The sequence below is a fragment of the Sinocyclocheilus rhinocerous genome, unplaced genomic scaffold, assembly GCF_001515625.1.
Source record: "Sinocyclocheilus rhinocerous isolate Xijiao unplaced genomic scaffold, SAMN03320098_v1.1 scaffold14, whole genome shotgun sequence".
Taxonomy (NCBI): Eukaryota; Metazoa; Chordata; class Actinopteri; order Cypriniformes; family Cyprinidae; genus Sinocyclocheilus; species Sinocyclocheilus rhinocerous.
The window spans coordinates 2,306,924-2,317,341 of record NW_015629561.1 but is presented as its reverse complement, the minus strand read 5'-3'; the positions used below and the strand labels follow the sequence as shown (position 1 = coordinate 2,317,341).

Below are 10,418 nucleotides of genomic sequence, written 5' to 3'. Positions count from 1 at the left end.
TAAACAACACACAATTAGAGGTTTGAATCCCGCCTCGGCCACAAATACCTTTAAAGGAATTTGTAATCGTTTTTCATCAAAAAAAAACTTTTAGAACTATTAACATATAATGAATGAACTGTGTGCACAAAGATTAAAACGTGTTGCAGTGGAAGCTGGTGGTGAGGGCAACGGAGGAGTGTTTATCGTCAGCTGATTTTGCTGCTGTTTTAAAAGATACTGCTGCAAGTTGTACATTTTGCTTCCTGGAACACACTTCTGCTTCATTATAAAGAAAGCATATCCGTCTGCCCTGGTATCCCAAATTTTCCTCCAAGTGTCTTGTGCTCTTATTCCAAATCCAACAGTATTGTCATCCTCTATCAAAACTGGCAATGGATCTGGCCTTTGAGACAGATACCGTTTAAGATCCTCAATACTGAGGTAAAGTAGGTACCAACTTCCGGTTCATGTGGACTTTAATATTATTCTAGTAAACAGTTTCCAACATTTCAATAATAAAAGTGTCCATGTTTAAAGTGTGTGCACATTACCATAAAGCGCAACAGATACATGCAACAGAGCTTGGCTGTCATCAAAAATGATTTACAAAACTTTTTTGATTTATCCTCTCTCAGAGGTGCGGACTCGGATGGCAATTAAATTACCACACAACCATGGTGTTTTTCAAAAAAACAGTAGATAATTGGGACAGGAATTTTTATGTGCCCCAAAGAACAAAATCTAAAATCCTTATTTCCGCCTGGTCTCGAACCTGAGACCTTTCGTGTGTTAGGCAAACGTGACAACCACTACACTACGGAAACAGCTGCTCCCATTACTATCACTGCCCGGGGGTCTGTGGGGGAACTGCAGGGGGTTTGTGAGTTCCTGAAACTAAATCAAAATAAAACACTTATATAAACAATGTGACATTTTTTTGTAGTGTAGTGGTTGTCACGGTTGCCTAACACCTGAAAAGTCCCTGGTTCTAGACTGAGTGGAAACACAGACTTTAGAATTGCTTCTTTGGGGGAAAGTCTGCACTACAGAGATAAATGTCTCTCTTTTCTCTTACTGAATCAGTTTGGGTAGATGGAGACCCCTTCTCCAGGGCAAAGTATAGTCATTGTTTATGTAGTGTAGTGGTTATAATGTGCCGGCATTTTTCTTATTTGTTCTGTACTGGTCATCATTCTGGACCCTGAAACGTTTTCCAGCCGGATTCCAGCAGCAGTGTTAGTCACATGCATCCATTTAAAGCTCATTCACAACAGAGCAGTTTGCACACAGATGCAGTTTTTAATGAATGACAGCCATATGAGAGGTTAGGAGAGTAAATACGATGATGGTATAGAGTAGAGAAGAGACAGAACAAGTTGAGATCAATAAAAGTTTCAGTTTGCAGCCTCAAGAACAACCCACACCACTGCAGAGGTGGTGTAAAAGTTCTCCATGTAAGTGAGAGACAGATGACAAAGTGTGTGTGTTCATGTGTGTGAATGTGTGTGAGAGTGAGTGAGTGAGAGTGAGAGAGAGAGAGAGAGGGGGGGGTCACATCACAGTGGAGTCAGCTGTCTTAACCGTGGCTTGTGTACTGCAAACACATACCAGCTTCATCACTGTGTCTGTCACACGACTCTGTTCCCCTTTCGGGCTTGAACTGATGGTAAAACTAATTACATTATTTACTGTCTTTACATTTATTTTGAAAGATGAAGCTCGCGATTATGGTAAGGGGCGTTACATTTCCGACGAGTGCTTGCGGTGTTCGGCCAATCACAATGCACTGGGTCAGCTGGCCAATCAGAGCAGACTGCGCTTGTCGGAAGGAGGGACTTTGTAGAAAACGAAGCGTTTGAGAGAGGCGGGGCATAGAGGAACTACAATAATGTACAGTATTTGAAAAACAATGTGTTTTTGAACATTAAAGCATGTCAACATATTCTGTTACACCAAATACACCAAATAATGATCTTTAAAAAAAGCATCATATGACCCCTTTAAAACCAGAAATACCTTTTCTTTTTTTGTTCTTTTTTAATTTGCACACTCTGGAAATAAGCAACAATCTAACAACCTGTAACATCTGAAAGATATTAGATTTTTTTTTTTCTTAAATCACTTTACCACTTATAACATTTGTTATTTCTAATATAAATAAACATTTGTATAACATGTTTGTCTTTGGTTAGTTTTCTGTTTGTCTTTGATTAGTTCTCATCCACATTTTAGTGTAAATGTTAAAAATCGCTACTACTGCCACCTTTTGCTACGAGGTCAAATGTTGTGACTGCACAAAAAATGTGCTTGCATTTTTCAGGGCTGTTTCAGGATCAACCTCTCAGGAACAGGATTCAGGATGACAGATAGCACTAGGTGGATTTCTGAAGGGAACAACGCCACAGCTGACATACACAAGTCTCGGGTAACTCCACCACAATGTTCTTAACTTAAAAAAACACTAACTCACACACTGAAATCATGCATAAATATGGTTCTTTGTAATAAATTTGCATACCTTAAGAATTTAACTATTGCACACCAGAAGAACTAATGGTAAGAGTAAAATGTGTGGAAGTTCACTAGAGCATGTCTTGTTCCTGGCTAGGTAGCACTCTGAATGAATAGTAAATGAAGTATATTGTCCAATTTTGGCTTAGAATTTGTTTTCAAGCATATGTAGTACCTCATCAGTCTTATTCGGTACACGTGTCCTGTTGCTGGAACACAACTGAGCAGCTGCTGTGCAGAGTCAATCCTTCTTGAAATCAGCAGAGGGACAAATTTGGGCAGAGATTAAACAGAATCCATTCAAAATGATCCACTATTATAAGTCAAGAGCTCTGGAGGACGTGCAGAAGAGATAATTTTATTTTTAATCTTTAGTTGAAGTCAGTTGAGGTGCGTTTTCATGCACAAGCCCTTCCCTTGGGGTTAAAATTTCTCTAAATTATTATTTTAGTGTGTTAGCTATATTACAAAACGCTTAAGAAAACTTTGCATGTAGTTCTTGTATCCACAGGGTGGCAGTAGAGTTTCTGGGATCTGGGATTTGGGGATTTTGATGAACAAAAGAACAGCATTTGGGGAAATAGCAATGCTAACAGAATTTTAGTCATCTGAAGTGTTAGAATTTTCTTTTGTTTTTAAAATTCCATTATATTTGAAGATATATATTAATTGCACGTAACTGCCATTTATTTATTTATTTATCTTATATTTATCTTCATATTTTATTATCTGTTTTATCAATTAATTCTAGAAAATTCCAGAGAAAGCAATATAAGCAGAGTAAGCCTAAATGAATGAAGCATTGTCACAGTCCAGAACACACAGTCTGTTTACAGTTGTTGACAAATGGAACGCGTTATGTCCAAGGAAGTGGAATTCTGACTATTCAGTGGTTTTCTTCTGTGTAAAACACTAAGGAACATTTTAGTTATGAATAGGATGTTTGAACAACTGTAGTTTCACCTAAGACTACTATAAATTTGGTCTCAGACTAATCCATTTAACTGAATATGAAAGAAACATTTACATGACCATTCAAAACAAAAGTCTGGGTTTAAAAAAAAAAAAAAAAAAAAAAATCATTATTTTTATTTTTATTTTTTTTATTTTTTTAGTGCTTACCAATTAATTTGATTAAAAATATAGTAAAAACAGTATTATTGTGAAATATTAAAATGTAAAATAACTGTTTTCAATTTCAATATATTTTAAAATAAAATGTATTCCTGTGATGCAAAGCTGAATTTTCAGCAGCCATTACTCCAGTCTTCAGTATCACGTGATCATTCAGAAATCATTCTAATATGCTGATTTGATGCTTAAGAAACTTTTTTTTTTTCTTTAATTATCAGTGTTGAAAACAGTTGTGATGCCTAATATTTTTGTGGAAGCCGTGGTACCTTTTTTTTTATTTTTTATAGAAATCTTGTGTTTTTGTCTTTTGATCAATTAAATTCTCAATTAAAAAAAAACTCCAAGCTTTTGAACAATAGTGTGTTATTCCTATTTATTTATGAATGGCATATTTGTTGGGAAAATTCAGTGATTCAAAAATATGCACACATTAATATTGCACAATAAGATGATATACAGACTTTATATGTCGTCTTTAATTTAGACTAAGATGTGGTGTCTGGTAAATTTTGTATTTACCTTGTAGAACGAAGTAAAGCTTATCTAGCTGTCACCAGTCTAAAGAAGGCTAGAGACAGGATGTGACCTTGATGTGTTCAGATGTATGTTCTGACAGAGCAATAAACATCTCAATAGAAGAGTAGAGTTCAGATGAATATCTGAGAAGGGGAAAGAGAAGCTAAGTAAAAAGTGAGGAATTTGTTTTTGTAGGTTGCACGTTGGAATTAGATGAAGGGTTATGAAATGAGAATTAAGATACAACGGCATTACAAACTTTTTTTTTTTTGCACTCTCAGAAAAAAAGGTACAAAACTGTCACTGGGGTGATAGCTTTCAAAGGATACTAATATGTACACTGTAGGTACTTTTATGTACCTTTTAAATATTTTGCTATAGACCAAATTGTACAAGCATTAACTAAATAGTTTTAACGCCTAGATTTTGTTGTACAAACATTGTACCATTTAGGGGTAAATAAAGTAAAAATAGGTTTTGTACCTTAGGGTACCATCCCAGGGAGAGCTTTGTGGGTTGTACCTTTTATTCTGAGAGTGTGGAGTGTCATCTTGTTCATTGCTCAAGCTGTATATTTTGAGAGTGTTTAATAGCCTAAAGAAAATCAAGTTGGTTTAAGAAGTATGCATTAAATGTTGTGGATGAATTTAGGTCTTCCAAATATCAAAAACAACCAAATGTCAGAACAAGTCTGTTGCTAGAAGCAGACTGGAAGAGGCGACATCTCTGGGTGTAGTGCAGTGTGATGTAATGTTTTTTTATTTTTTTATCATTTTTTTTAAGTTCTACCTCAGCCGTGCCTGTTGTTGTAAGCTTTTATCTGTTTCAAAACTTATTGTGTAATTATTGTCGTAGCAAATTACATATTTCACTGATAACTGCACTGCCATTATATGTGTATATTTTTGTACTGTGTATTTATTAGGGTGATAATTCATTGGTACATTACAATCTATTGGTCAAGTCAAGTCACCTTTATTTGTGTAGCGCTTTATACAACACTGATTTCCTAATGATGTTCCTGTTTTTTGGTGTCACGTTCATTAGCAACAAACATTTTAAACATTAAAAACCTAAAAACCTAAAAAAAAAAAAAAAAAGATGTGCCTAATATGTGGCATATAAACTGAAATTATGGGGGAGGCGTCAAGCAACACAAGCAACGCGCAAACTGTGTGCAAGAGTTATGCCGGTGAACGTCAGTCAATTCACTATGGAGAAAGTTAAAGTAAAAAAAACTGACGGAGCTTTCTTAGTGTCAAATAGGAAAATAATTTGTCAATGATGCAAGAAGGCAATAACAAAGTCATTTTTTCCAGCTAATGTCAGTATTATTGATACCAGTATGATTGGTGCATTATTGATAATAAATAAAAGAAAGTATTAAAGTATTAAATATGGCACAAAACTGATGTTATTGAGTAATGCTGAATGCCTGAAGCCATTATTGTAATTTGTAAATAAATGTGTATCAAATCACTATATACCAGTTAATTTCTGGTGTGCATGTGAAGAAAATTAGACATTTCCAGAAAAGTAATACGTATTTCAAATGCGTTTTAAACCTTTTTATACAAAATAATATAATTTTTAAAAATGTCTTAAACTGTTTTTCAATCCATCTTTGTTACTGTAAAATGATACATTTCAGCTGAGCTGCTTAATGGTGATGATTATAATGAGTTGTGTACAATTATGTATAACAGAATGATTTGACGCAATAAATTTGTCTTGATAAAGTCTATGATAGTCTTTGTTGTTCAAATATAATGCCTTGCAGATAAATTCCCTTTAAAATGATGTTGTGATGTTATTAATATGATGCGGGCAGATAGACAAAAATAATCAATTAAATATTTGTCAGTATTTGCTTTATGCAAAATGTGACTTTCTATTTCGTCAATATAATTTCTATAGATTTTTGGGTAAAATACAACTGGGCCTTGTGTTGTGAGATTCACCCATCTTTGTAGTCAATTTTTTTTTCTTTTTTTTTTTAAGGTTCCTTTTGCTCAATGATGTGTTCAACATTTTTGTGTATCGTTTTTGGAGTCTTTTAATAGTTATTTAGTCTGAGGCGTTTAAAACTCTTGTGTGCCCTCTTTTGTATATTTGAGGCTTTGAAAGATTACATTTTACAGGTGAAGCACTCAGAACTCATTTAAGATAATGTTTACTGTCACCATGACGACACAAAAGCTTATTACACAACTTTCACTAAACACCTGCAGGAGACATAGTTGAAACTCCGCTGGATTCAGTGTCACTGAAACTCCTCAACGGTGAACATCTTTGACAAAGACTGTCTTTGATTAAACCTATGAGCTAGTTAATATACCTGAATTCTTCTCAGAAAAATAGAGTTCAGTAAATATTTGATAATGTTTATTAAAGTACAAGTTACCTTGTTTCTTCAGACTCATGTCTATTGAAACAGACTGCGTTAAGATTGGCCAGAGGAGATTCTGTGATTCAATACTCATCGTATTGTTTCACAAACTTTTATTTACATTAGGTTAAAGGCTGACTGCATTAAAAGTTGTAGAAAACTTCGTGGTGAATTGGAGTGAGGTTTTTACAGCTCTTTTAAGTCTTTTCTATCAGTTTTGTGTGGTATTCACTGCACATACTCCTACACAGAAATACTGAGCTTGCTCTTTGAGCTCCACTTGAATATTGAAAACCAAGACCTTTTCACAAAGGATCAAGGAAATGTCTCTGCAAGTGTCCTTATTTGTTGATCTCCTTTTGCTCTAAGTGCATCTTACTAAACGAGAGCAAAAAAAAAGAGATGAAACGCTTTGCCACTTTTAGAAGGACTTAAATTTTATGATTTTTATCAGTTCATGCATTAGCCTACTTGCGAATCAAACCAATGACCTAGGTCCTAGGTGTTGCAAGCAAATAATAAATATAAAATAAATAAAATAGGCCTATCCATTTTAAGTTTAAGCATGCAAACATTTTCAAAATAATTATTATATCATCACCCATAGCCAATTTATAAAAACTTTTTATTTAAAATGGTAAACCAGTTAGAATTTACCATCCACAAATTTGGAAACCAATATACACTCACAATTGTAGTTTCAACGCTTTGTATAGCCTACGTTACATATCAAATGAAACAATTCACAAATTGATTTTTGTCTAAAAACAATTGTACACAGAGACTCAAAACTTACCTTTGAAACAATTACGCTATCTGTGGTTTATATAATTGCAATTAGAGAAAAGGTCTCACACTTTAACACAGGAACGTACCTAACAATTAGCGGGATAGTTCAACAAACCGCTGGCGTGCCTGGTAATGCAGCAATTTCATTCACAAGCTCGCAGCAAAACTGATGGGACGGACTGAAAGAGCCGAGAGAGCGCGCGCAGGGATGAGAATTTCTACCGGTGCTCTCTCATATTGACTCGGTGACCCGTTTCACTACGCTTTGACATTCAATTCCTCACGCTGTCATGTTTGCTCGAAGCCTTAAGAAGAGAAACTGCAGCCGGTCGGTGAGTAAATTGGTACGGGGTGTTTGCATTTTAACGACTTGTATTTTTACGCACTATGACTTCACGCGCATCAGTGAGACATTCAAGTAAGGGGGTCTTTGTCGTGAGTTATTTGGATGAAAATGAAAAGGCTAGATGTGATGAAACGTGCGGACTGCAGGAGCCGCTCTGATGTGTGAAGTTATGAACAACAAACACTCAGTGCTACATCAGACAGGTTTGATACCTCAGCCTGAAACGCCTGTTATCGGATTGGTGTTTGTTGTTGCAAAAAATTGGATGTTTTAAAGCTTTTTATTGTCAGATTAACAAGTTAATTTTTCTTAAGTGTGACAGTGTTATGATGTGACAATATTTGAGCAGATGTGTTGCTGTGCGAATTGCATTGGGTGAGAACGTGTTTTACTACTTGGAGTGCCAAATGAAACAAACTGCTTGTCTTTTCTGAAAAAAAAAAAAATATTTTAAAGTTTGCGAAGTGTTTTATTCTTGTTCACAATTGCAACCGGTGCTTAGTTACTCTGTAAGAGTCAATAGCAAGTTGCAAACAATAAAATAGCAATGCAATATTTTATGAGGCAGTTATTTGGAAAAAAAAATAATACTTTTTTAATGTAACTATATGCTTTAAAATGTACAATTTTCTCATTTGAATTGATCATTGAAGATGAAACAATGAACCACTGACATGATGTTTACATGTATTGTGATCATGATTTAAATGAGTGCAATCATTGCATTAATAATAAACCCTGTAAATATTAAATGTGGTAGTTTTATCTGTATTATTACTCATTTAACATGTTTCTTTTAATGGAGCTTTGATCTAGACACCATGCATCTTTTAGAAGGATGAACTGAAAATAAACAGCTCTAGACATGTGACTGTTTACACCTGCCATGTAAATGTTATCAAGACATGAATTAACTCTTTTTAAACCCTTACAACTCAAATGTACATTTTGGTCACCGGTGGAATTAAATGTGTTAAACCTAAAATGAAGTACTACAGTAAGTGAATGTGAGTTTTTTAGTAATAGCCTAGCACTGCATAACTTAACTTTCTACGAAAAATAACTTGGCTTTCTACTCGACCTCTGCAGCCCACTGTGCTTGATGATCTAGAAAGAGGACAACCTTGTACCGTGTGTGGAGAGCAGTGTCCTGGCTTCGTTCTGCATAAATGGAGGTGAGACCCCCATCTTGCTAGTTCTAAACATGTTTTTTTTTTTCTAATTTTACTACGTGATCAGGTATTACGTGGAGAATGAGATGTTTTTTTACTTCGCTTTCTACTCGACCTCTGCAGCCCACTGTGCTTGATGATCTAGAAAGAGGACAACCTTGTACCGTGTGTGGAGAGCAGTGTCCTGGCTTCGTTCTGCATAAATGGAGGTGAGACCCCCATCTTGCTAGTTCTAAACATGTTTTTTTTTTCTAATTTTACTACGTGATCAGGTATTACGTGGAGAATGAGATGTTTTTTTACTTCATCTTGCTAGTCTGCTTTTGGTGCAAGAGAATCCTGACCGAGGTTTTTAATGTTAAAGTTGGCATTTTGTTTTGTCAGTATTGGAGAGTATCAGCATTTCTAAGCTCTTGGAATGTTTAGTGGAAATTTACAGGTTCTTTGCCTTCAGATAGAGTCACTATAGGAGGATTCAGTAGAATCTGAATAGAGCTGACAGTGCGTGTCTGAGCCAGCAGGCAATTTGCAGGACCTGTATGTGCAAAGACAGCATACACTAAGCTAGCTATTCATGCATTCCAGGACATTCAGGCTTCATTTTTGCTTTGGTGAGACCAAAAGCCAACATATTGTTTCTGGCTCAGAAGTGAGATGAACTGATGTGCATGGATCACTCTGTGAAGCGGAGAATATGATTGGTTAGAATTTGCTGAAATAAAAATGTAATGTATAGTAAGAATATGAATATAAGTAAGTAAATGCATCCTGTTTCATCCCATCTAATAACAAAATTAACAAAATCATATTAAAATCAGTTACTTAAAGTAGTGTTTCTGAACGGGGGCGTTCTGAGAGCATCGGGGGGCGCTGGAAGCAATATTTATGAAAGGGGGGCGCTGAGGTGTTCTTGGGGGGCGTTTGGTTAAGGCGAGTTTACACCAAAGATGTATGAGCTGAAACTTGCAAAAGAAAATGGTCTGGCACATCCTAATGCCGTCTCTACATTGGATGCATCAAAGTGCACTTTCTATATCCGTTTGTCAACTTGTCGGTAGCGCATGCGAGTGGAGCGCGGCAGGCAAAGAACGCGGCATCCGTTTATGTAGCGCTCGCGCTCAGATACTGAACCACTTATTATAATCGGGATCTGTGTGCTTTGACGCAACGTGTCGCGACGTTCGCACTTGGTGTAGTAGTGTTAGTTAGGGTAAGCCGCTAGTTTACGCTTACGAAAAATAAGTTTTTTCAAGTGTGCTATTAGTATACTTCTTTTAAACTAAAAATAGGAAAGTATACTTTTAGTCTACTTTTTATGTACTTCTCAGAAATTGGCTTTATGTACTTCTCAGAAATATACTTAAAATGGCATTTAAGTATACTTGACTTATACTCAGAAAAAGTCTAAATATATTTTTGCTATAATTGTGCTCCTAGAATCCGCGTTTTCATTGTTATACTGTAGAGGGCGCTAGTACACATCTTCTGTACAGAATTTCCAAAAAACACAAGTGAAGAAGAAACCGAAACAACAGATGCTTCCACATGTATTCTAACACGATCATCAGACATAAAACAG

At 35.6% G+C, this 10,418-nt stretch overlaps 1 long non-coding RNA gene across 1 annotated transcript; it reads left to right on the top strand.

The window, feature by feature from the left end:
* Nucleotides 1-1,421: 1,421 nt before the first annotated feature.
* Nucleotides 1,422-3,030, top strand: LOC107739312 (uncharacterized). Its single transcript, XR_001639982.1, has 3 exons — nt 1,422-1,436; nt 2,303-2,407; nt 3,005-3,030. It is a non-coding gene; the product is annotated as an uncharacterized LOC107739312 (long non-coding RNA).
* Nucleotides 3,031-10,418: the final 7,388 nt, after the last annotated feature.